This window comes from Erinaceus europaeus, chromosome 1, assembly GCF_950295315.1.
Source record: "Erinaceus europaeus chromosome 1, mEriEur2.1, whole genome shotgun sequence".
Classification (NCBI taxonomy): domain Eukaryota; kingdom Metazoa; phylum Chordata; class Mammalia; order Eulipotyphla; family Erinaceidae; genus Erinaceus; species Erinaceus europaeus.
The window spans coordinates 46,326,553-46,351,257 of NC_080162.1; the positions used below are offsets into that span (position 1 = coordinate 46,326,553).

At 42.6% G+C, this 24,705-nt stretch overlaps 1 non-coding gene and 1 pseudogene across 1 annotated transcript; both read left to right on the top strand.

The window, feature by feature from the left end:
• Positions 1–24,705, top strand: part of LOC103122708 (succinate dehydrogenase [ubiquinone] flavoprotein subunit, mitochondrial-like) — a 170,161-nt pseudogene that overhangs the window by 118,723 nt on the left and 26,733 nt on the right.
• LOC132542852 (small nucleolar RNA SNORD116) lies at positions 20,267–20,359 on the top strand. Its single transcript, XR_009553820.1, has one exon. It is a non-coding gene; the product is annotated as a small nucleolar RNA SNORD116 (small nucleolar RNA).

A 24,705-nucleotide genomic window follows, 5' to 3' on the forward strand; every position in this document is an offset into this window, starting at 1 on the left:
AGAAAACATTAATCAAATAGCTGTGAAAAAAATGTGAGAAAGGGGGCAGGATGGCATTTCATATGCCTCTCTAAGCTCTCTGCCAACCTCTCCCAGCTGGGCTGAGCTCTCCTCCAGGTGAACTTCTCTGAGACACCTGAGGAGCTATCTCTGGGAAAGGCTGGTTCCCCAAGCCCCATAGGAAGGTGCTGAGTCAGACCCTTTGGGCACTTCAGCCTCAAACCTAAATTTGAAAAGGTCCACCCACCAGGTGATTCTCAGACACCTATTTTCAGGGACAGTCTCTAACTTGAAAGTCTGAAAGGAACTAGGGAGTGAGGCCTGTATGCCCATGTGACAGAGGTCACGGAGAAGAAATGGAGCAGCGGGAGGATGCTCCACAGAAGCAGGAGCTGACAAGCAGTGAGACAGACTAGGCCATGTTGTGGGCCTCTTCCCTGTTGTAGGCTAAGCTGAGGATATAACCCAGCACCTGGTGCACCTGTGTTGGCTTATAAGGACCAGTCCACCTACGCCACACCCAACAGTTCTCACTAATTGGCGGTTCACTGGCTGGCAGGAGCCAGCTGTCTCTGATCGGTGATCTTAGTCTAACCACCTACTGATCTGTCCACACATGACCTGTACACTGAGTGGACCGGTTATGTGCTTCTGTCTCTTAACGGGCCTGGATTTCTTCTGAGGAACCAGCTCATGGTCCTGCTGAAGAGCTTAATCCTTTGTATCTATACACAAGCCCTAGGGGACTGGGGAGACAACATAATGATTATGCAAAAGACTTTAATGCCTGAGTCTCCAAGGTCCCAAATTCAGTCTCCAGCACCACTATAAACTAGGGCTGAGCTGAGCTTTCTGGTGAAAAAAGAAAGGAGAGAGATGGGATGGGAGGGGAGGGGAAGGGAGGGGAGGGGAGGGAAGAGAAAGGAAGGGAAAACCCAGGCTGAGAACAGGATTAAAAATGGAAAGAAAGTGAAAGAGCCCAGCCTACAAAGTTTAGCACAGGATCTAGGGTAAGGGTTGGGGAGAATGGGTGGGATTTATGAGTGGCAGTGATGTTCTGTGGTGCTGGTTTAGCAAATGCTAGACTTAGAGCTGAGAAGGCAGTGCAACACCCAATCTGAGGGCCAGGTGAGTTTAGGTTCTCCAAAATCCACCAACTGCTTTATTCTGGAAAGCAGTATGTTCTCTCTTGAATTGTTTCCATATCTATAAAATGAAGGTAAGAACTGTCCTTTCTCTATAGGGGTTTCCTTAATGTTTATTTATTTATTTTGAATAAAAACAAATAAATTGAGAAGGGGAGGCATGGGGGAGAAGGAGGCACCTGCAGCTCTGCTTTGCTGCTCAAGAAGCTTCCTCCTGCAGGTGGGAGCTGGAGTCTTGAATCCCAATCCTTGCACACTGTAATGTGTGCACTCTATGAGGTGCACCACCACCCAGCCCCTCTATAGGGTTATTGTGGATTTAAGATTCCATTGCTCTCAGCCATTTTCTTCATTCAGGTAGAGCGACAGAGGAATGGGAAGACACTATAGCACAACGTTTCCTCGATTGCCACAACACCTCCCATGTGGTGCTGGGACTCAAACCTAGGTCACACGCATGGTAATGAAGCAGCCCTACCATGTGACCTACCTCTCCAGTCCCTCAGGCCATGTTTTGAAGAATAACAAGACACCTAGTCTGTTTTCACATGGTTACAAAATGATAGCTCTAGCTGTAGCCATCACATCTGCAGACAAGCCACAAAGATGCATGATAGAAGAAAATGCCAGCAATATCTATATTCCTTTAACTGAGGGGAAAAAATTAAGCTTTCTGATGACACACCAGAGCAGACATCTCAATAGATTTCATTGGACCTCACAGCCATCTATATCTCCTTGGGACGCAAGGAAAACAAGAAAGGAAATTATTATGAGGACCTAAAGTTTAAGTTTTAAATCTACTATGATTCACTCAGAGCTAGGCACATTGCCACACAGCATATAATACAGGCGGATTTGGAAGGGTAGAAGGAAGGGATATCAGGAGGCAAATAGTATGCCAGCAATGCCACAGCTTGATAGATGAATAAAGCACCTACCACTCAATAAGTGGCAGTAGTTTCTTCATCAGCATCTTATTAATATACAATCTCATCACCATGTACTGAGAGGACAAGATACGTATTTCTTTCCACATACTCATTATCTATAGCCCAACACCCCACACAGAATGAAGGGGAGGCACGGTATTCTTGTTTCCTGAGAGCTGGTCTTGGGGCTGTGTGGAACATCCAGGATGATAGGGACTCAAGGAACACTGCTTTATTCATCAGACCAAAGGTCCCTGGGCTTAGGCAGAGACAGAGGCAAATCCAAGATGGAGTAGCCCAGCTGTCTCCATTTCTTTGTGATATACAATGCCTAGAAGGGGAGATAACAACCTTCATCTGCTGCCTCCCTTGACCTGAGAGATAAAAATAAATAAATAAATAATTTTCTAAAGGCAGCAGGGAGCCCTCCTGGATGCTGTTTCAAAGGAGAAGAAACTTCCTTCTTTTGCCATTTAAAAAGAAAGGAGATAGATCCCAGGCAGATGCACTCTGTGAATTTAACCACCTTCTCGGAAGCTCTGAGTTGACTCACTTTTCCAAGGTCAAAGCAGAGGGAACTTCAGAGAACCTGAACCCTAAAAACCCAGCATCTATTGCCATGTTTCTTAGAAGACACATAGTCAAAGCTTTGCTCCTGTTGAAAACCATCCAACCTTTTAGGACCCAAGGACAATAAGCTGGCTGCTGCTAGCCTCTGTGCACGCTGCTTGCTTTCAGTTTTAACTCAGTATCCACCCAGTGGAACGTCATTAACACTGAGTCTATTTGACAGAGAAAGGCACAGGCTCAACCAGGAAGACTGGTTCTGAAAGCTCATCCTGAAGTTGTCAAACTATGGAAGCCTTGTATTTAAGTTCACTGAATAAGTTACAACCAACATCAGCTGTTTAAAAAGCTAAACAACAAAAAAAAAACACCCTTAAGGCAGCATTTTTTTTTACTTTTTTTTTTATTTAAGAAAGGATTAATTAACAAAACCATAGGGTAGGAGGGGTACAACTCCACACAATTCCCACCACCCAATCAATCTCCATATCCCACCCCCTCCCCCGATAGCTTGATAGCTTTCCCATTCTCTATCCCTCTGGGAGCATGGACCCAGGGTGATTGAGGGTTGCAGAAGGTAGAAGGTCTGGCTTCTGTAATTGCTTCCCTGCTGAACACGGGCGTTGACTGGTCAGTCCATGCTCCCAGTCAAGGCAGCATTTTGTAGCATAAAAATCAACAAGATTAGGAGTCCAAAGACTTGAGCTTAACCCCCCCTGCCCCCCCACACACACACCTTTCTTTTTCTCTATTTAGCCATTCCATGCTGAAACTGAACTAGTTTTGCTAGCTTCATAGATTTGGATATTGGAGAATAAAGAAAGAGATGTAATAATAACAACCAGGACGTTGGACAGTGCTCAGGGGCCACTGTTCTATTTGCTCTACTTGTTTCAACTCATCTTGCAACAACCATGAGCCAAGTATGTATCATGATCATTACCGTTTTGCAGATGGATAAACAGGAACTCAAAGACGTTAAGTCATTTTCCCGGAGGTCACAAAGCTGATAGGCAGCAGAGTCAAGACTGTCTCCCAGGTGTTGCAGCCATCCAGCCCATACTTGTTTCTACCCCACACCACTATACAACATACAAAGTGCTGCTTTCAGGGATTACTACTCCTTCTTACACAGAAAGGTCTTGTGAATTCTCCACAGTCTCAGAGACTGCCTGCCTTCTGCTAGGGAACACAAGACTGCAGTTCCTCTGAGAGTCCCATGCTCCCTCCACTTCTGTGGCCCCACCCCCTAGCCACAACAAGTCCATGATGGAGCAATCCACTCTCAGTCCCTGGGGTCCCCACTCCTCCTGAGCACAACCCCATGGCTCATGCCCTCAAATCAAGACCACAGCCAATCCACTCATTCCCCCCGCAAGGAAAACCATTTAAGCATTAATGAAAATAGCAAAATGCTTAAATGGTTTTTGCTATTTTCATTTCTGCTAAGCCATAAGGGTAACACACAGAGTAATTTTTCTGTGTTTTTTTTCTTTTATTGACACATAATTACCTTTCCTCAAGCATCCTGGTGGCATGTGTTCTTTCCAGTCTAACACTGAAATTTAAAGGGGAAAAAAAGGGGTGGTGGGGAGTGAGTGAGAAATATTTTCAATGCCCAGAAATAATCTTTTGTGGTTCCTGGAAGGGAGCATGAACAGCGATGGATATCATGTTTAGGATTCCCAGTGGCTGGCTGTTCCTAGAGAACAATTGTCATGAATGAAACATGGGAGGCAAAGGGTGGACTGGGGAATAGTCAGGTCACGCCCTCTCTTGACAGCACCCCCCCCCCCCACAACCTGAGAGTAGCCTCAGGAACCTTAATTAATCCACTCAGTGGGGTCAGAGCATTTGCTGCCGTGGCTTGCCTGTTGCAGCGGTTCATAACCAAAGAGTTCATTGTTATTCAGGTCTTCATCCCAAAATGATGAAAGTATACATATAGCCAACAGGAGCAGGGAAAAAGCATACAAAACAAATATTCCCCAGTGATATTAGCTCGGCAGATCTGACAAGCCCTGGAACTGATTCTCAGTTGAGGGACTTTTTTATAAAGCCCCCAGCCCCACCCTGGGACATTTCTAAAGATGAAGGGAGAGAAATCTGCCTGCACAGCGTAAATTATAAAATGACAAGATTAAATGATGCATGAGCCATGCAGGGACTATGTACACTGGCTGCATCATCATAATAATGGTGAGAGCTTGTCCCAGCTTCAGTGTGCAGATATCTGGCTGCCTGTTAGCTATTTCAGCCATCCCATTGCTGCCAGGTGAGCTGATAGAACACAGTGTCATAGAGTAATTGTAACCACATCTAGTATTTAGTGCCGGATTTCATTGTTCTGAATACTTTGAATCTTTACTTTGTTTCTTGCCCCCAACTACCTTGAGAAGCATTTTACTTCCATTTGGCCAGTGAGGAAACTGAGATGCACAAATGGCACATTACCTGCCCGGGTCACTCCACCAGAAAAGGATAAGGTCCAAACCTAGGGACTCAGGATCCACAGTTGAACTTAGTGATCAGAGCACAGGTACTTTTTAGCACAGTGGCTAAAAGTACAAGCTTCAGGGTAAAACACAAAGCAGACCTTGGGCTGGATTTGATGTGTTGCACCAAAATAAAAGACTCTGGGATGGGGTGTGGGTGGGGGTGAGTGGTGCTCAGGTCCTAGAACATGATGATGGAGGAGTACCTAGGTGGGGAATTAGAAGGTTATGTGGAAAGTTAAGAAATGTTACACACTTACCAACTAATGTATTTTACTGTCAACTGTAAGCCTTTAACTCCTCAATAAAGAAAAATTTTTTAAAGTACAAGCTTCAAGAGTTGGGCGGTAGTGCAGCAGGTTAAGCGCATGTGATGCAAAGTGCCAAGGACCAGCATAAGGATCCAAGTTCGAACCCCCAGCTTCCCACTTGTAGGGGAGTCGCTTCACAGGCAGTGAAGCAGGTCTGCAGGTGTCTTTCTCTCCCCTCTATCTTCCCCTCCTCTCTCCATTTCTCTCTGTCCTATCCAACAACTACAACAATAAAACAAGGGCAACAAAAGGAATAAATTAAATAAATAAATATTTTAAAAAAATTTTTTTTTAAAAGTACAAGTTCCAGAGTCAGACTAGCCAGGGTATAAATGCCAAGTCTGTGACTTATTTTCCCTATAGGGTGACAGAATTGGAAACTTTGTACGAGCCCTGGTGATGGTTTCATCTTGTGCAGAAATGGAAGCACCAGGGGAGTGCTTGCCTGAGATCACTCACTTAGATTTTGAACTGCACTTGTGACCTGCCTAAGTCAACATCATCTCCAGCTGAGCTTTCTGGGAGAGGACTGGAGGGACTGCCCCCTCACACAATGCAACCTGCTCTTCAGTGGGTCTATATAGCCTGACTGGCCCCAGGTCTGGGAGGGGACTGAAGTATAGGAGGCTGAGCATAGCTAAGGACTTTCTGAATATCACAGTGACCCTTTAGGGTCCAGAGACTCTGCAGTTATCTGGCGTCTCCCTAAGAACACACTAGCTCTGACAGAACCCCAGAATTCCTTTTTGGAAGGGCACTTCCTTATATGTGGGTAACCTCCAAAAGGTTCCACTTCAATTCTGGCTGGATTAACAATGTGCAGTCAAGGAGGAAATGGGAATCAAAGTTATCACAGTTCAAAGAAGCATATTCATATATTCCTTTATTATTTTTTTAAAGAGACAGAGAGATAGAGAAGCAAAAACAGAAAAGGAAAGAGACCATAGCACCAAAGTTTCCTTCAATGCAGTGGGGGCCAAGGGCAAACCTGGGTCACACACATGGCACAGCAGCACAACGTCTAAGTGAGCCATCTCAGTGAACCAGCCCTAAAAGTCTGACCTTTTAATTAAGAAACAAACAAACAAAGATACTCTCTCCTGCCTCACCCTCCTTGATGATTAAGCAGAGACAGTAACATACCTACTTTTCAAGGTTATTGGGAACAAGAAGTGAGGAAGACTTGTGCAGTGCTCAGTACTATGCACATCTCCATTAACATAAGCACTATTTTTATTAACACTGATTCCATTATCAGTATGAACAAGTATGGTGATGGCTGAAATGGTTAACACAGTAGGCAGGTGTATGCTGTGTGATTTAGTAGGAGTCCCTGGCCTTCTAATGATGGTTGATCCTATAACATGCTTATGCCATACAAGGCATTCTTCTAAAGGCTTAACAAATATACTTTAACCTATAATGGAGCTTAAATTTTTCCTTCTACCTCCCCATTTTGCAGTTGTGGGAACTAAAACATCAACAGGTTAAGTCACTTGTCTGAGGTCATACAGCTGGCAAGTTGAAGATATGGGATTTGAACCCAAGCAGTCTAACTTCAAAGTCCAGCTGGATAACCACTACACCATACTAATTCTCAGAGCACAAATGACTGTGTGTTTCGGGAAACAGTTATCAACAATATTACTTCAGTGATGCCTACACCACAACCATAAATCATGCTTAGTGCCTGCTTCCTCCCCAGCTGGTTCCATTTTCCTTTTTGTTTTCATTATCTGATTTGTTTGCCTTACTTTGTAGAGGAAAAATCAATCCTGAATGAAACCAAGTTTAGCTGCAAATGAAACTGAATTGTCCACAACTGAAAGCATATAATTAGAGGATGTTAGTCTCCGGGTGGCTCTCCATACACACCCCCAACCCAAAAATAAACTAACATTTGCAAGAGAGAATTCATCTTTACCTAAAACTATAATTAAGTGACTGCTGGTGGTTACCTTGGCGACATTTTTTTTTAATCCTCACTACAGCTCCCCACACTGGGTAACACAAACTCAGCAGCCAAATAAGTCAACAGGTTGTCCAGGAAACTGTTTCCTTGACAACCATGAAGATGGAGGGAGACTGAGTTGGGGGAAATATCAGAGCAACAATGCCATGTGAAAGAATCAAAGGCCCTTTTGAGAGGACTTAGTTATTTCCTCAACCTGTGCCAAGCAGCAGAGCAGAAGACAAAAATGACTGCACCACATGCAAAAGGAGGCTTAGGCATGTCAAACCTGAATGTCTCTTCAGTTACTCACCCACTGAAGAATTTCCACTTGAGCATGGGAGATTAGTGCTGCAGACCTTTATGTCTTAGTAATAAAACACCATTCATTCTTTGTCTCCCCAAATATTCACTGAACACTTGCTTTAAGCTCAGACCCTCTGGTTCTCCTATGCTGGAGTACTGGCCAGGTAGACCAGGAAGCCAGGAAAGAACAAATGAAGGATCAGCTTTCAGAAGTTTGATGTCTGGGGTCCCCCCCCCCATGCATTCACTTTCCTGGCCCCCATCCAGACAAGCAAATTCTGTGCTTGCCTATTGGGACTGGGGGAAGGAAATAAGAGAAGTTGGAAGGAGGCTGAAAACCAAAGTGGTCTACAAGGCACTCTCACCAGTGGTTTTGTGTTAAAAGGACTAATAGGTCTTGGGTAAGATGCAGTCACACATTTTCAAACCATGAGTGTTTGGGACCTGCACGCCCCCCCCCCAAAGAATGATGAGCAGAGAGGACCAAGAGACTGTCCACCAGTCTTAGCAAAACTGCAGGTGGGTGGAAAAATGGCATCCCCTTGGAAGAGCATGGTCACAAGATGACAAGGAGTGGTGGCCTAGAAACAAGCAGCAAACCTAGGACCAGCTAAATCTGCATGTCAACAAATGATCCCAGATACCTGGCAAGGCTGCCAAACCTTGAGGGGGGGTGGTGTTGGTGTCTGGGAGGGTGGAAGGGTGAGCGGTTTGTAGAAAACTCCAAGAACAGTTGAAGCAAAGCTAAAGTAGACTTAAAGAAAATAAAGAGACGCTCCAATATTTGCTCTCTCAAGGGCAGATGGACAGAGAGCCCTACTTATGTGTAATTCTCAGTGCTACAGTTTCCAAACTGTGCACAAAGTCCCTGAGGCTGAATTCTGCAGAAATAAGCTGGAAGGAACGAGGGGAAATAGATCATGAGGCTTCCAGACCCAAGCCTACTGTCCTTGCCACAAAATATTCATCCCCTCCCTCCCTACCCCCTATCCCCAGCCTCACTAACTTTTTACCTTGTCCAAACGTGTTTTTAATCAAGTTTCACTCTGGCCATACAATGAACATACTGTGGAACCCATCACCACAGTGTAAACAGTAAATTCAGAAGAATTCTCTTCTTATAGCCCAACCCACTCTAACAGTCACAAGAAGAGAGTCTTAGCCTATCTACACTAGAACATGCCGCTTGCAATAAGAATGACTCCCATCTGCACTGAACCATCCCAAGAGGCAACTGACTTGCTGCTTATGACAAATCCTATGCAGCAGACATCTGTTTTACAGATAAAAAAAATGAGGTGGAGAAGGGGAAGGACTGACAGGTAAACAAGCAGACTCTGCTCCCAGTTCTGCCCAGAATTTTCTCCTTCTGTGCTCAGAACCTCCCCTTTTATCTACGTGGGGTTTCTCTCCAATCTTTCTTTTTCTCCTCTCCCTATTTTTCCCCTTCTACTACTTGTACTTCATACTCTCAAATACTCCTGAAGGTCGCATCTGCAGATGGCCCCCTCCCAAAAGCTATCTGGCACTACTTGAACATATTTCAGGATATCACATTAGAATGGGAAGAGGGGTAGTTGGTAAAATAGATGCTACCAACATCTCCGAAAACCCAGGACAGCCTGACCCAGCAAAGCACTCCCTTGCTGCAGGTGCCCACGGTGGGAAGGGCAACAGCCCTGCTACCCTAGGTGGATAAAAATAACAAGAAGAATTTGCACACATAAAATAATCAAGCAGTGCTTATCCTGTAGTCAGTGACTATTATTTCGTCATCATTGGGACTTCACTGCTTCAGGAAAACATTTTCAAAAATAGAGAAAGGGAAAGACCATAGCACTGAAGCATTCCCCATATGTGTGTCAGGGGGCTGAAGGAAGGACGGGGAGGGACATAAGCAACTTAAGCTCGAATTTGGGTTGCACATAAGACAAAACAGGTGAGCTATCTTGCCAGAGGGAATTATTATCTATATGGATGATGTTATTCACACCACAATTACAATTGGAAGGTGTGGGTTATTTACAACAAGAAATGAAGAAAAGCACTCTGCCTCTGAAAATTACTCATTTAAGGATATTCATTGACATTCCTCTATGGAAAAGACCCTGTGATCTTCAAAGGAGAAAAATGTTATCTGGACAAGGTGAAGTGCTGGCCTTTGAGCCTCAATCCACAGCCCAGGAAATACCATCCAAGGGCACCAGGGATGAGGTCACAGAAGACCTTTTGAGAAGGGTCTTCCTTTGATTGTGGAATTGATTGGAATGCTGTTGAAATACTTTCTTCCTAAATGCCAATGGGATTCACTGGGAGCACAGGGGTGGGAGAGACTTCATAAAATACAAATACACCCACAGGCACCACAAATCAAAGACTTTCAGGTCTCAAGAACAACTGAAGATCAATTATTTTGCTCAAGCGATCCCCCCCCCCCCCCCCGCCTTTACACCTACCACCGGGGAACAAAGAACAAGTCTGAGAGAGATGAACATGATTTGCATACTTAACAACCTCAGGAAGGTGAAATTTAACAGAATCAGAGAGAATCTACCACAAAAGAAGTGGAATGAAAAAGGGAGGGGGGGCTGCTCAATATTAAAAAATAGCAGCTAAAAATACCCCTGCCACATGTCATGTTACAAACATGTTACAAACCTAAAGGGCTGTTTGGATAATACTACGATCACACAGCAATTGATATATGCTTTCCCTGCAGTGATTCAACACAGTCTGATTTCCAAGTACCAAACAACTGCCTCTAGGTTTGACTGGAAGAACCACTTCTTCAATGTCTGTTTTTGATTGGCACACCAGGGGGTCCCAATCACAGCTCCTTCATTCCTGGCACCTCAAATCACATGATGCTTCACTACTGGATGGGGCAACTGGAGAGAAACAGGAATAAGAAGGAGAGTGAAAGTTACAAGAAAAGAGGTTTCTAATCAGAGGCAAAAAGGATCCCAGGATCCTCCACTTGCCTGCTTTCTCCTCAAACCAAGAAAGATGGGTATGGGGAGGCTGAAAGTGTGGCAAAGCAGTATAGTTATAACAGTTTGTACTGCTTGGAGGAGGGCAGATAAGGTAGCTCATTATAACCAGGCAAAACTGTCTAGGGACCTGGACAAGGTACTCAGTGAAAGGGACCAAAATACTTCTACTAAAGAATTCCCCCATGTGGGCCAGATGGCCGTGCATCTGGCAGAACATACATGTTACAATCTACAAGGACCCTTGTGTTCAAAACCCCGGTCCTCTCCTGAAGGGGGAATGCCTCATGAGTGGTGAAGCAATGCTGCAGGTGTCTTTCTCTTTCCCTTCCTCTCTTCCTCTTCCCTCTCAATTCCTCTTTCTCTATATAAAAAAAAAAGAATAACTAAAAAATATATATTTGAAAAAGAAAACAAATCCATACACATAGCCTTGGGGCCAGCTGGCAGTGGTTTCTGTGGGTTTCTTTGGAGAGGAGAAGGGGTATCTGGATTTTCTTTCATGTTAATGAAATGTTCTAAAATTAAAGAAGGTTTTACAGATGTAGAATTACAATGCTATCCATCTGAAACTCACATAATAATGTAATCTCATGCTCATTGGAGAACATTTTATTTTAAAAGATGTAATAATGGTGATAGTGCATGATTTTGTGAATATGTCAAAATTCGAGTTGCATACTTTAAAAGGCAAATTTTATGTACATAAATTTCAAATAAAGCTGTTGTGAAAAAAGAAGAGGAAATTACCCTCAAAAATACTTTTTTTGCTTTAAAAAGTGAGGGGAGACTTCAGCAAGGACTTTACATTCAAATCCTGACTCTTTACTTGTAGCTATGGAATTTATGCAGCCTTCCTGGAGCTTAATTGTCTCATCTGTAAGTGGGACTATTGAAAGAATACTACTGGAGCCTGGGGAGACAGCATAATCGTTATGCAACAGACTTTCCTGCCGGAGACTCCAAGGGTCCTAATTCAATCCCTGGAACTACTGTAAACCAGAGCTGAGTAATGCTCTGGTAAGGAAAAAGAAAGGAAGGAAGGAAGGAGGGAGGGAAGGAGGGAAGGAAGGAAGGAAGGAAGAAAAGGAAGGAGGGAGGGAGGAAGGGAGGGAGTGAGGGAGGAAGGAAGGAAGGAAGGAAGGAAGGAAGGAAAGGAGGAAGGGTGGAAGGAAGGAGGGAAGGAAGCAAGGAAAGGAGCGAGGGAGGGAGGGAGGAAGGGTAGAAGGAAGGAAGGAAGGAAAAGAGGAAGGTAGGGAGGAAGGAAGGAAGGAAGGAAGAAAAACAAGGAAAGAAAGAAAGAAAGAGAAAGAAAGAGAGAAAGAAAGAAAGAAAAAAGAAAGAAAGAGAAAGAAAGAAAGAAATATGAGAGGGAGGAAGGAAGGAAGGAGGGAGGGAAGTAAGGGAGACAGATGAGGGATGGGGAGAGAAAAAGAGGGAAGTAGGTGAGGAGAGAGGGGAGGTAAACAGTCTTTCATGCCTGAGACTTAGAGGTCCTGGGTTCAATCCCCAGCACCTTAAGTATGTCCTTCCTTCTTTCCTTCCTTCCTTCCTTCTTTCCTTCCTTCCTTCCCTCCTTCCTTCATTTCTTCCTTTTTCTTTCCTGAGCAGTGATCTGAAAATAGACAGAGATACAGATATAAATATATATATCCCTGATTATATATATATATATATATCCCTTATTAGGGGTGCTGTGAGACTGAGTAAGATGCTGTCCGTAAGAGAGGTGTTGTTGAGCTTGCAGGAGGAGATGAAGGATTTATAGGATGCTAGATGCTTAGGGTGAGCCTGGGCAGGAAATACACTAAGTCGCCAACTTTCACACAAGACCAAATATCCCCATTGTGGGTCAGCCCAGACCCTTGTACCACTAGCTGGCCATAATATATGGCACAGATAACAGCTGGCATTTACTATATGGGGAACACTTACTATATGGGGAATAACCCATGATCTCATGTAATCTTTATTTTGACCCCAGGCAGAAGATACTATTGTATCCCCATTTTACAAATAAGGAAATTGTCTTGCACCAAATCACAGTAAAAGGGAAGGATAGTTCAAATCTATCAAAAGAGGTGTGATACTGAACTGGGTCAAGATGAGCTGGGGCCAGCTTGGAAAAGCAAGTTGTTACATACCCAAGAATTCTGATGATCACATAAGCAATAATTTTATAAGCAGGCTATTAAATCATGAATGGTGGCAACCTACCATGGTAGAGATTAGCCATGATATGTTTACACCAAGGTAATCTGCAACTATGATGAATCAAGTCCTTTTTTTTTTACCAGAGCACTACTCAGCTCTGGTTTAGGGTGGTGCTGGGGATTCAACCTGGAACATAAGAGTCTCAGGCAGTAAAGTATTTTGCATAATCATTATGCAAAAGACTATTTCCCCAGTTCAAGACTCTGAAATCCCTCCAATCCTACTCCCATCTAGAGTCACTTTACTAGCACATCAGTAATCAAGTCAACATATTGGGTCCTCCTTTCCACCCGTAAATTTTAGAAACCCTTACTCTTTCAAGGCACTTTAGGGTTTGCAATATACTTTAAAATCCATTAAGATCAAACAACACTGTTTAAGGTAAGAATTCTTATTTGTAGTCAAGGAGATAGTTCAATGATAGAACACAGGTCTTGCTTGTATGAAGTTCTGGGTACAATCCCCAGTAGCAGAAAAGAACAGGACTCTGGTTTCTCTTACTCTGTCTCACAAAAATAAATTTCTTAAAATGGCAAATCTAAAAGATTTTAATTAAATAAATATTATTTGCATGGATAATCATTGAAACAAGGTCCAACAGGCAGTGAATCCAAGGGTCTGATTGGACCACAGACTTTCTGAGCTCTAATCAGACCCCTTTGAGGAAGCACAGCCCCAGGAGTGGGTGGCAGATAGGGTCTGTGTGTCAAGCTACCCAGCATCTCCATGACAATGTGCACTGACTATCAAATCCATGGATTTTTAAGAAAGGGACCCTCCCTTTTCTTCCACAGATAGGAGTTCCACAGATCACACAGATTCTCAAAAAGTGAACAAAAGCCTTTCACAGTGCCACATGGAGATGATCTGGAGGTGTAATTAAAGTGGGTGTGGATCCCACTTGAGTATAGAAGCAAATGAAACTTCCAAGAAAAGTCTGACAGAGCCTGATGCTCTGCATAAAAGAAAGACAATGAATAGTTCATGAATGAACAAATGAATGAGTGAATAATAAAAGAGTCCAGTCTATAATCAGATTTACAGACTCAACCTCAAGCTTAAAGTCAAGGCCATGTAGTTGATGGATTGTACCAATGATGCCAGTTAAGGCCTTCAGCACATTCATGTCTTTAGCCCTTTGCCCCAGTTTGTTGTCCTTCCCTTTCAGTTTCCGGATTTAGACAGATTACTTATTTTAGTATTCTAGTTTGTCCTAAGAGATACTAGTTCTCACTCAGTCCACTGCCATCACCGTGAATAACTGTCCCTACCCTGAGGAATATGGGAATACATGAAACAAAGTTCCATCAACCCAGTCAAGACTATTCTAGAACACCAGCCTCCAGCCAAGGTGCCAGTTGATTACAGGTACATGAGTGGGGCCAGCTGAAGTCAGTACTGCCCAATTTACCCCTAAACTCGTTTGAAATAAAAAAAGTTGTTGCCTGAAGCCATGAGGCCTGGGATGATTTGTTATACAGCAGTAGCTGCCCAGTACAGACAGGCTGCTTGCTTTGTTGATTCTCCAAGAAGCCCAGAGATGCTGCTCCTCTCCCATCATTCTGCCACCTCATTGAGAATTCTGAGGAAATATATCAATGTACCTTCTTACCTGAAGAGTCAGGTAAAAGATCATTCCCTCCAGTGAGGGGAACAGTGAAATCTGCCTTCAGCTAAATGAACAAAGACATCATTGAATATCACCGCCCCCTGGGGAGTACCATTCCCACAGCTAAGAAAGATTCTCAAAGAACAACAGGCTTCATTGCCATTCGTGTTTTCAAAGAAGAGTTTTTCCTGAATCATTTCTGATCTGTCATCTCCCTCTCTTGTTCTCTCTCTCTTTCTTTCACACCTTGCAGTCTGACTTTCTGCCAGGATTAGTTCATCATCTGGTACCTCTGATTTAGAAAGTGTTTAGACCTTGGCCAGTAAAATAGTTTACTTGGATGGTGTGCTGCTTTGCCATGTGCAAGATGTTTTTGCCATGTTCAAGCCTTGCCCCCACTACACTGAAGGAAATTCCACTCTCTATCTTTTTTTTTTTAAAAAAAAAAAAAAGGAGATGGAGTTTGGCCATTATCTTTCAAATGAGTTTTTTTTTCCCCTCTAAATATGGCATTAAATCCCAAGATACATCAGAACTCCTACTTCTACAAACATGTGAAATCCAAAAAATGACATTCAGAAATCCCCAGTAGGGATAAAAATAAAGACACCAATTACATTATCCCTTCTTCAGGGGTCTCAGGAGAATGTGTTGCAAATGCAAAGTCCCAGGTACCACCACAGACCTTCTGCCACAGAATCTCCATATAAACAAGATACCCTGGTGATATGGTTGGACACTCCAGTTTGGGACATGCTGCATGAGGCACCCATCCCTGGTTTTCTCTGTGCATCTAAGGCCTCTCTGAAGTGAAGGCCTTAGGGATAATGCCACAGGGAGCTTTTAAGGACCCTTTCATCTCATTACAGTATACAAACAAGTTCCTCCAGCCTCCATGCACGCACTCATGGGCATGCTCAAGAGCAAACAACCAGGCTACCCAAAGCCACTCACCTCTGAGCCCTACTGGAAAACTTCTCTTTCCTGAAGCAGATACCTAGTACCCCGAAGGGCTTCTCAGTGCCCCTGCTGAGGTCCAGGAATTCATTCACAAGAAACACTTAGTTTTACCAGGAGACTAAAGAGTTTCCAGTGATTCCCTTCTAATCTCAACAAGCCTAGCTCCTCGCCTAAAAAAAAAAATTTCTTAAAAGTAATCTCCACAAAAAAAAAAAGTAATCTCCACAGGAATCATCAATCCAATTTATTAACAAGATTAAAAAATCCTAAGGATATTTTCATCTTTTAAGTACTTTTGCAAGCTAACTGTAATGAAAACAGAGCATTTTAAGACAAAAGAGCCCCTGTAGCAGAGCTTAAATTCCAACTAAAGTTCTCACTGAATTTTAACAATCCTATTTGAGGCTCTTTATAAGACCTGGAAATTCAGTTAATTTAAATGACTGGCCACACACCAATGCCCTCCTGAAATAATTCACACTTTCAATTATTTCAGGGAAATAGTTGTTTTGCCTAAAAAACATAAAACACTATATGGGGTTGTTTATGGACTACCTCTGATGATACATAATTTTCTAGAAATCTCTGAACTTTGGGATGAATAGACAATTGAAAAACAGACCAAGGCTGTGTTTCCAAATGATTTTTTGTCCACTCTTCACAATAACCTTTTCAAAAAGAATCTGGTGAGGCTGAAGGAGGCTGTAATTATATAGCTACCAGCACCGAAAAGAAAAGATGTGCAGCGAGAGAGATAAGACTGGGGTTTAGAGTGTTTTAGGTAACATGCAAATGTATTCTGATTTTTATTAACTCGCTTCAGAAGGAGAAAAAAGTCTTGTTTGAATGATGTTACAGAGGTAGAGAGCTGATAGCAGGTTAATTAGAAAAATGAAATGACTGGAAGAAAGAAAATGTAGTGTTCTCCCCACCCCCAACCCCCCCACCCCCACAAGCTAGGTTGAAGGAAGCTTTTAAGTGTAAGCCTTCTCACTTTAGAATGTGGTCAAATGAGTCCACTCAGAAATTTGGAATCACTGGCTAGAATGACTGAGTGCCTTATCCACACTCAACCACTGTTTTTTTGGGGGTTTTTTTTTCCACTTTTTTCAAGCTTTGCCTGCTGACCTCCCCTATAATAAGGTGCTTCTCTCTCAGTATTCAGCATCTGGAACCTACTAACCTGCACATTAACCTCAAGGTGAGCATATGACTAGGCTTGACCAATCAGTTCAGCTTATTGCCTGAGGTTTCCAATGACTGATTCAGGGTAGATATATGCCCTAAACCCAGCTTGTCGAAGCAACCTAGGTGTCCAACAACAGATGTGTAACTGAGTAAGTTATGAGATGAGTAAGTTGTGGTATATAGACACAATGGAATACTATTCAGCTATTTAAAATGGTGAATTCACCTTCTTCACCTCATCTTGGATGGAGCCGGAACAGATCATGTTAAATGAGAACAGCCAGAAGAGAAGGAGGAATAAGGGATGATCTCACTCATAGACAGAAGTTGAAAAATAACAACAGAAAGAAAACACAAAGCAGAACTTGGACTGGAGTTGGTGTATTGCACCAAAGTAAAAGACTCTACAGTGAGGGGGAGGGTTCAGGTCCTGGAACATGATGGCAGAGGACCTAGTGGAGGTTGAATGGAAATGTGGAAAACTGAGAAATGTTACATGTGTACAAACTATTGTATTTTACTGTTGACTGTAAACCATTAATCCCCCAGTAAAGAAATTTTAAAAAAAAGAAAGAAAGAAAGAAAGAAAGAAAGAAAGAAAGAAAGAAAGAGAGGAAGAAACGGAAAGGAAAGGAAAGGAAAGGAAAGGAAAGGAAAGGAAAGGAAAGGAAAGGAAAGGAAAGGAAAGGAAAGAAAGGAAAAGGAAAAGGAAAAGGAAAAGGAAAGGAAAGGAAAGGAAAGGAAAGGAAAGGTACGGAAAAGGGAAGGGAAGGGAAGGGAAGGGAAGGGAAGGGAAGGGAAGGGAAGGGAAGGGAAGGGAAGGGAAGGGAAGGAAAAAGGAAGTACAGCTTGTCCAGGACTCTTTCTGGAGCTACTAGAAAGACAATGTACAGTTTCCACTGGGGACAGTTTTCTGGGAGCTGCAGAGGGCAAAACTAGAGCTACTGAAACTTCAGGAAAAGAGCCTGCATGCAAATAGAGCCAACATAGTAGAAGGCAGAGGTGAGGGCACCTAAGGTCTTAATCAGTCTTGGATCCAACCATACCTGAAATTCCTGGCTTCTAAAATATAAGCGTATATCTACCATGCCACCCCTCCCTTATTATTATTATTATCTTGTTTGTTGTTGAGGAGGTTTCAGTTATTTTGCTTGACCAGCTGTGAAATTTAAGTTTTATGTACTTGTAACCAAAACTACTTACCTTGTTCCAGTCCAAACTCTTCAGGGATTTTCATAGAAAAATAAAGAGAAACAGCAAATTCCTGCCCCCCCCCCAAAAAAAAAGTCTCTGGAGATCCTCCGGTTTAAATTCTTATACCTGAGCATGCAAGTGGTTTGAAATGACTTTTTAAAATATGCACCTAGTGAAGATTTCAAGGGACTAAGTCTCTGTAACCTGCATCCAGTACCCACATGAAAACACATTAGAAGATGAAAAATTGTACTTAAAGATGCAACATACGTCTGTAGGTGGCTTGGGAAATATTCTTCTGGCTGAAGGGGAAAAAAATCTACCAACAAAACCAAAATCCTAATATTAGACTTTATGTGCTACCAAGTAAACTTTTTCTCTTATAGAACAAATTGTTTCTATAGAAACAAATACTTTTCTAGCAACCCAACCCCTATTGCAGTTGCTATAGGAACGAATTGAAAAAATTAGGAAAATGTTGGAAAAGGTAAATGACTGCTCAGAGTCTTTTATTTTTTCCTGGAGACCCACAAATGGCAAATGCCTTGTTACTTCTGAATATCTTGGTACTTGGAGCCAACTCCAGGAGTATTTGAAAGCAATTCTAGCTCTGTTGAATTCTTGTTCCCTGACCAGGAGTTCACCAAATCATTAAAATTTAATTCAAAATATAGAATTATTTTTTACTAAGAACTACCCTCTAAAGATTGTTTTCAAGGACCAATGATAGGTAGGAGCAAGGGATAAGGAGGTCCAAGGTAATTTGTGTGAAAATATAATTAGAAGTGGTGATGATCACATTCGTGCTACAGACATTGTCTTTTAGAGAAAAACCCCTCATTTGAAGAAACATAAATGCACAGACACTGTAAAGCCTTGTTGTAAGTAATAAAACCACACAGATGCTGCCCAGCTCTAAGGATACCAGTGACGAACTTACTGGTGAATGTTATCCTTTCCTTACTAGAAAGCAGGGAGGGAGTAGGCGCAGTTTCTTCTATTTTCCTATATTTCTGGAATCACTTACTTCCTTTTTCCAAACCATTTTATTAATTTGTGATTAGTAGTGGTTTATAGGACGGTAAGATTACAGGATACAGTTCCACACTACACCCACCACCAAAGTTTTGTGCCCCCACCCCAGTTACCAAATTTAACCACTATAGTTCTCATAAAATCTTAGACTGTTCGCTTGTGTGTGTGTGTGTGTGTGTGTGTGTGTGCGCACGCGCACGCACTTGAGTGTGTATAAATTCATGTATATCAGATCTCTAGATTATACACGTGAGTTGAAACTATCTAGTAGCTGTATTTCATCTCTTTACTTTTTTTTTTTTTTTTTTTTTTACTAAGCACAATCAACTCCAGTTCCATCCATTTTGTCTTAAAGGACACAATATTATCTTCTTTTTTTTTTTTAATTGCAGAGTAGTATGGAATCATGTACTTTTAAGTAGGCTATGGCTTCTGTCTGATAAGAGAATTCTCTCTCAGCTTTCACCATCTCCAGAACCTATAGACTGGAGCAGAGGATGATTTTAAAACTAAGATATGACCACTAACTAAGTATCACAGGGTCTGGGAATAATCATTCTACCCTGTCCTCTGCAAAAATACTAAAATCTGTGCAATAGAGATTTTAATCTGCACAGTTACGGTTAGCAACACCACTTTATATGAATTTCGTAATTCTTCTCCAGAGACCAGAGAGATCATGTAATGATGAAACTGACAATATTGAAGGACAATAGAAAGCAGTGGGGTTCTCATCAGCTGGGGCCCTAATGTCAACCATGAGGTCCTGAGTTCAATCCCCGGCAGCAAATGTGCCAGAGTGATATCTGGTTCTTTCTCTCCATCTCTCTCTCTCCATCTCTCTCTCTCCGCCTCTCTCTCTCTCTCCCTCTCTCTCTCCCTATCTTTCTCATACATAAATAAAATCTTAAAAAAAAATAATAAAATTAAGATATATATCTTGAGGGGAGCCAGGCAGTGGCGCACCTGGCTAAGCACACACACTGCAGTGAGCAAGGTTCTAGGTTCAAATCCCTGGTTCCCACCTGTGTGTGTGGTGGGGGGGAAAGCTTCACATGTGGTGAAGCACATCTGCAGATGTCTCTCTGTCTCTTTCCTTCTCTATCTCTCTCCCCTCTCAGTTTCTCAGCTTCTATCTAATAAATAAATGAATATTTTTTAAAAGATTTATATCTTGCACCTGATAGAGTGCACATGTTACAGTGCACTACAGTCCAGGTTCAAATCTTTATTAGTTCCCACCTATAGGGGACAAGCTTCATGAGTGTTGAAGCTATGCTAAAGGTGTCTCTCTTTCTCCTTCCCTATCTCCCCCTTCCCCTCTCAATTTCTCTCTGTCCTAAAAAGTTTATTTTAAAATTATTTCTTTCTATTGATGACTCCCCACTCACACCAACATTCCTTAGAAAAGCTAAACAAAATGAGTGAGAACTCCCTCCATCTAACTCGAAGATTAGCATGGCCCCTTAAAAAAAAAAAAAAAAAAGTCCTTTCTTTCTTTCTTTAATGAGTGGGAGAGACCAAAACATAGCTCTGACACATACAGCCCCAGAAATGGGACCTGAGGCCTCATGTACACTAGTCCTGCAGTCCTGCATTCTACCCTTTAAGCCACCTCGCCAGTGGCTATGTCCATATTGCTCTGATTTTTAAATTTAAATGGGAACTTATATGTGTGTCTCTGAATGAATTGTAGAGTCTTAGAACCTGTATCTTCTATGTCTAATGGAGACACCCACCCTGATACTCTTGTCTTAGGTTGTTTCACTCCTGAAAGGACCTGGCAGAGCAGGTACTTTGGGAATTAATATATCAAAGCCCATGTACATGATGAGATCAGGAGGCTGGAAGAGAATTCTCATGTGCACACAGAATAGACTACAGAATTCAACCAGAAGAGACAGGCTAGCATCTCCACAGGAGGTGGCACTGCTCTGCTATACATTCAAGATCTTGGCCTCAGAGAGATGCCACAACTCAGCATGTGAGGGGCCACCACACTTCCACCCCCCAGCCCCACACCCAAATGTGAGCACAGCCGCTCTGAAATCTAAGTATGTTTCTTGTGTTGTTCTAAGAAGTGTACTATTTTGCCATGAAGCCATACTTTCCAAATTGCTTTTCTGCTGTTACTTCTGACTAGAACCACTTTTCTAGTGAACTACTGGATTCTTTGTTGTTTGAGGTCAACAGAGCAATTATTCTTCCTTTTTCTTCACCGTAAGAAACTGAGGACAGAGAGGTTGAGTAATTCAGCCCAACTCCGAAGTCTGAGCTCTTTTTAGCCTGCTGAGGTGATTCTCGATAAGACCCATTAATACTATTATTAATGCAAGCAACTTAATTTTAAAAAATAGGTCTGACAGTTGGTAGCAAAGCATATTGAACATTTAGACCTTCTGGTAGCTTTTTTTTTATTTTAATCTATAAGATAAGCTCAGTTATGACCCCCATCTCAGCAGGAAATGTTCTAAATCCCAATTTTTAAGACTGGATTTACTCATCCAACTCCACACCAAAAAATAGAAACTAACTCCAGTTAGCTTGACAGACTCTGTGATGAAAAGTAAATTTTTTTTTCTGAAAATGATCCTAAAAATAGCACAGAAAGGGTTTGCTTACAGACACTAGAGGCAAGAGGACTGAGTATGTTAGCTTTAAGAGCACAAATATGTTCTGCAACACAGAGGCTTTCGTGTGGTCTCGAGCAGGGCAAAAAAAAATTGATTTTCAAGATAGCACTATAAATTCTGTGGGGAAACAACTTAGGAGCAAAAACAGCGTGAACTCTGAGAGGATGGCAGAATACTCGATCCATCTTGTACTCCGTTGGAGCCAAGAAATCTTTCCCCACCTCATTGCTGTGTTTATTTCCTTTCATGTCCTCTTACCACAAATTAAAAGGCAGGGAGATATGTTGATGAAACGAAGACCAAAGGCTCGCTTATCCTTTGCAGATCCGCTGCTTGGCAGAGAGCCATGAGCAAAGGGCTGGTTTATTGGAAATAGCTTAGAAACTATTTCTTTTTTAACACACAGGGTTTTTTTCTCCCTCCAGACAACTTAAGCCACAAGTTGTTTGGTTAGTTGTTCACCCATCCAGCATTTATTCAGATACTCTCTCAGTGCACTGCACTTTGTTAGACAACGAAGACCACTTTATGAGACCCATGTTTGGAAATTGGAGTTAGCAATCAAAAAGGGCTTGGGACATGGAGTAAAGGAATCAGGGTGCTGGGTAGTGGCACACTGGTTGAGTGCACATGTTATAATGTGCAAGGACCCAGCTTCAAGCTCCCAGTCCCCACCTGCAGGGGGGAAGCTTTGTGAGTGGTGAAACAGTGGTGTAAGTATCTCTCTGTCTCTCTCTCTGTCTCTGTCACCACCTCCCCTATTGATTTCTATCTCTATTCAGTAAATAAATAAAGATAATTTTTGAAAATTTAAAACAAAGAGAGAGAAAAAAAAATGGAGTCAATGGGTGAGACTTCCCTACAGGTTAAGATTTAAGAAATGAAGTACGTGACCCCAGGTTCAGATCCCTTCCACTACCATTTGTCTGCAAAAAAACAAAAAAAAGAAGAAGAAGTTTGGCAAATTAAGCTAGTTGTCAGGGCTGGACAGTGATGAACCCAGTAGAGTATATATGTTACCATGTGCAAGGACTAAGGTTCAAAGCCTCACTTCTCACCTGCAGCTTCTCTAGATTCCCCCTTCCCTCTCATTTTTTTTTCTGTCTCTACAAAATGAAATAAAATAAAATCACCTAAGTGTTAAGATTTCTCATCTGTTTAGTAGGGCTGATTAAAGTACCTTTTGCTCAGAGTAAATGGGGAGATTTAACGAGAAGCATTTAGCATATAGGAAACATTCTTTCAATCTTAGCTGTGTGCAAAGCGCACAGAGAAGGAAGACTTGGGAGGGGCTTCTAAGTTTGGGGGACTTTGTGGCAGTGCCACAATGTCTTGTCTCTTGGGTTAGGTGCTGGTTCCATGAGAGAACCCATTGTGTGAAAATCCATTATGTTGTACACGTATGATTGTCAATATTTCAACTGAATAAAAATGTACATGCAGGCAAATTTTGAGTATTCAGATGAAGATTTGGCATATCATAAGCCACTTCCTTGTCTTCCCACAATGTCTCTGTAAAGACCAGTCCTGGCAAAAAAATGCCCGGTGTGAGCCAACTCTAAGTGGAATGGAGGCAGAAAGGATATTGGGCAGAAGGACTGTTACAATGGAACCCAGTGGAAATGAGAGCTTCCAGGGGCTACTCAGAAACCTTGGGCAAAGCACCAAACTGGTCAAGGCCAGGTGGAGGTGCACCTGGTAGAGCACAAATGTTACCATGTCCGAGGACCTGGGCTCAAGCTCCCCTCCAGGCCCCTCCTGCACGGAGAAGTTTCACAAGTGATAGAACAGTGCTGCAGATGTCTCTCTTTATCTCTCCCTATTTCTCCCTATATATATAAGAAGCAGAAAAAAGGGAAGCAGATGGTGGTACTGGGGTTTGAATGCATACATTACAGTGTGCAAGGGTCCTAAGCCTCTGGCCCCCATCTGCAGGGGAGGAATCTTCATGAGCAGTGGAACAGTGCTGTCATTATCTCTCCCTCCCTCTCTAACACTCCCTCCCCTCTCAATTTCTCTGTCTCTATCCAATAAATAGATAAATAAATATACAAATATATTTTTTAAAAAATAACGCTAACTGCCATCATCAACTAGAATTGAGACAAACTCTAGCTAGACTTGAAGAGGTAAGCACTCCACAGAATAGGACCAGGGTCACCACAAGCAAACGCTGAGTTACAATACATGCCCTGTCAGAGACACATTAAGGCAGGCTTGGAAGGGGTGACAGTAACAGGGTATTCTGCTTACTAACAAGCAGCGGAAGTGTGGATGTGTCCATGTTAAAATCAGTCAAATGGCCCTCGGATTTCAGCTAGGCCCCAAGTTCCCTACAGATCTGCAGGTTACCAAACAGCACTGGGCAAATCCCAGTCACTGATAAGTTTCAGTTTCCCTCTCTGTGAAAGAAGAGATAACATCTCCTTTTGAGGTGAGAATCATGCAGTGTCTGGTGGACAGCAGATAGGCCAGCAGAAGCAGCTATTATTATTAGACTGAATTGAATCTGGCAGAAGACAGCGCCAGGGGTGTATAGGGAGGCAGAGGCCCACTGGAACAACTTTGTTCTTTTCCTCTCTCTCCTGCAGAAATGTCCACAAGTAAAAACATGACCTTTCCATTGATAGTTGGAAGAGAGTAGCTACACACACACACACACACACACACACACACACACACACACACACACACACACACACACACACCCCTCCTCTCTGGGAAGTTGGCAGAGGGAGATTTAATAAACCCAGAGCCATGAATTGCAGAGACTGGAGCACACCAGGGTGTATAATAGAAACACGGATATAATTACGAGGTGGTTCATTTGCAATAATTATGCACTGGTTGGTTAATTCTTTCAAGATGCTAAACAGCCCTTCCCTGGGGCTGCAGTAATTGACTCTGTCAAGGACTATGCCACTGCTATCTGAAGACTTCTGCCTTGGCCTGCTGATTCATTTAAACACATATCCGGGAATCCAGGCGGTAGCACAGCAGGTTAAGCACAAGGACCAGTGTAAGGATCCCGGTTTGAGCCCCTGGCTCCCCACCTGCAGGGGAGCCGCTTCATGTCATGAGTGATGAAGCACGTCTGCAGGTGTCTATCTTTTTCTCCCCCTCTCTGTCTTCCACTCCTCTCTCCATTTCTCTCTATCCTATTGAACAACAACGA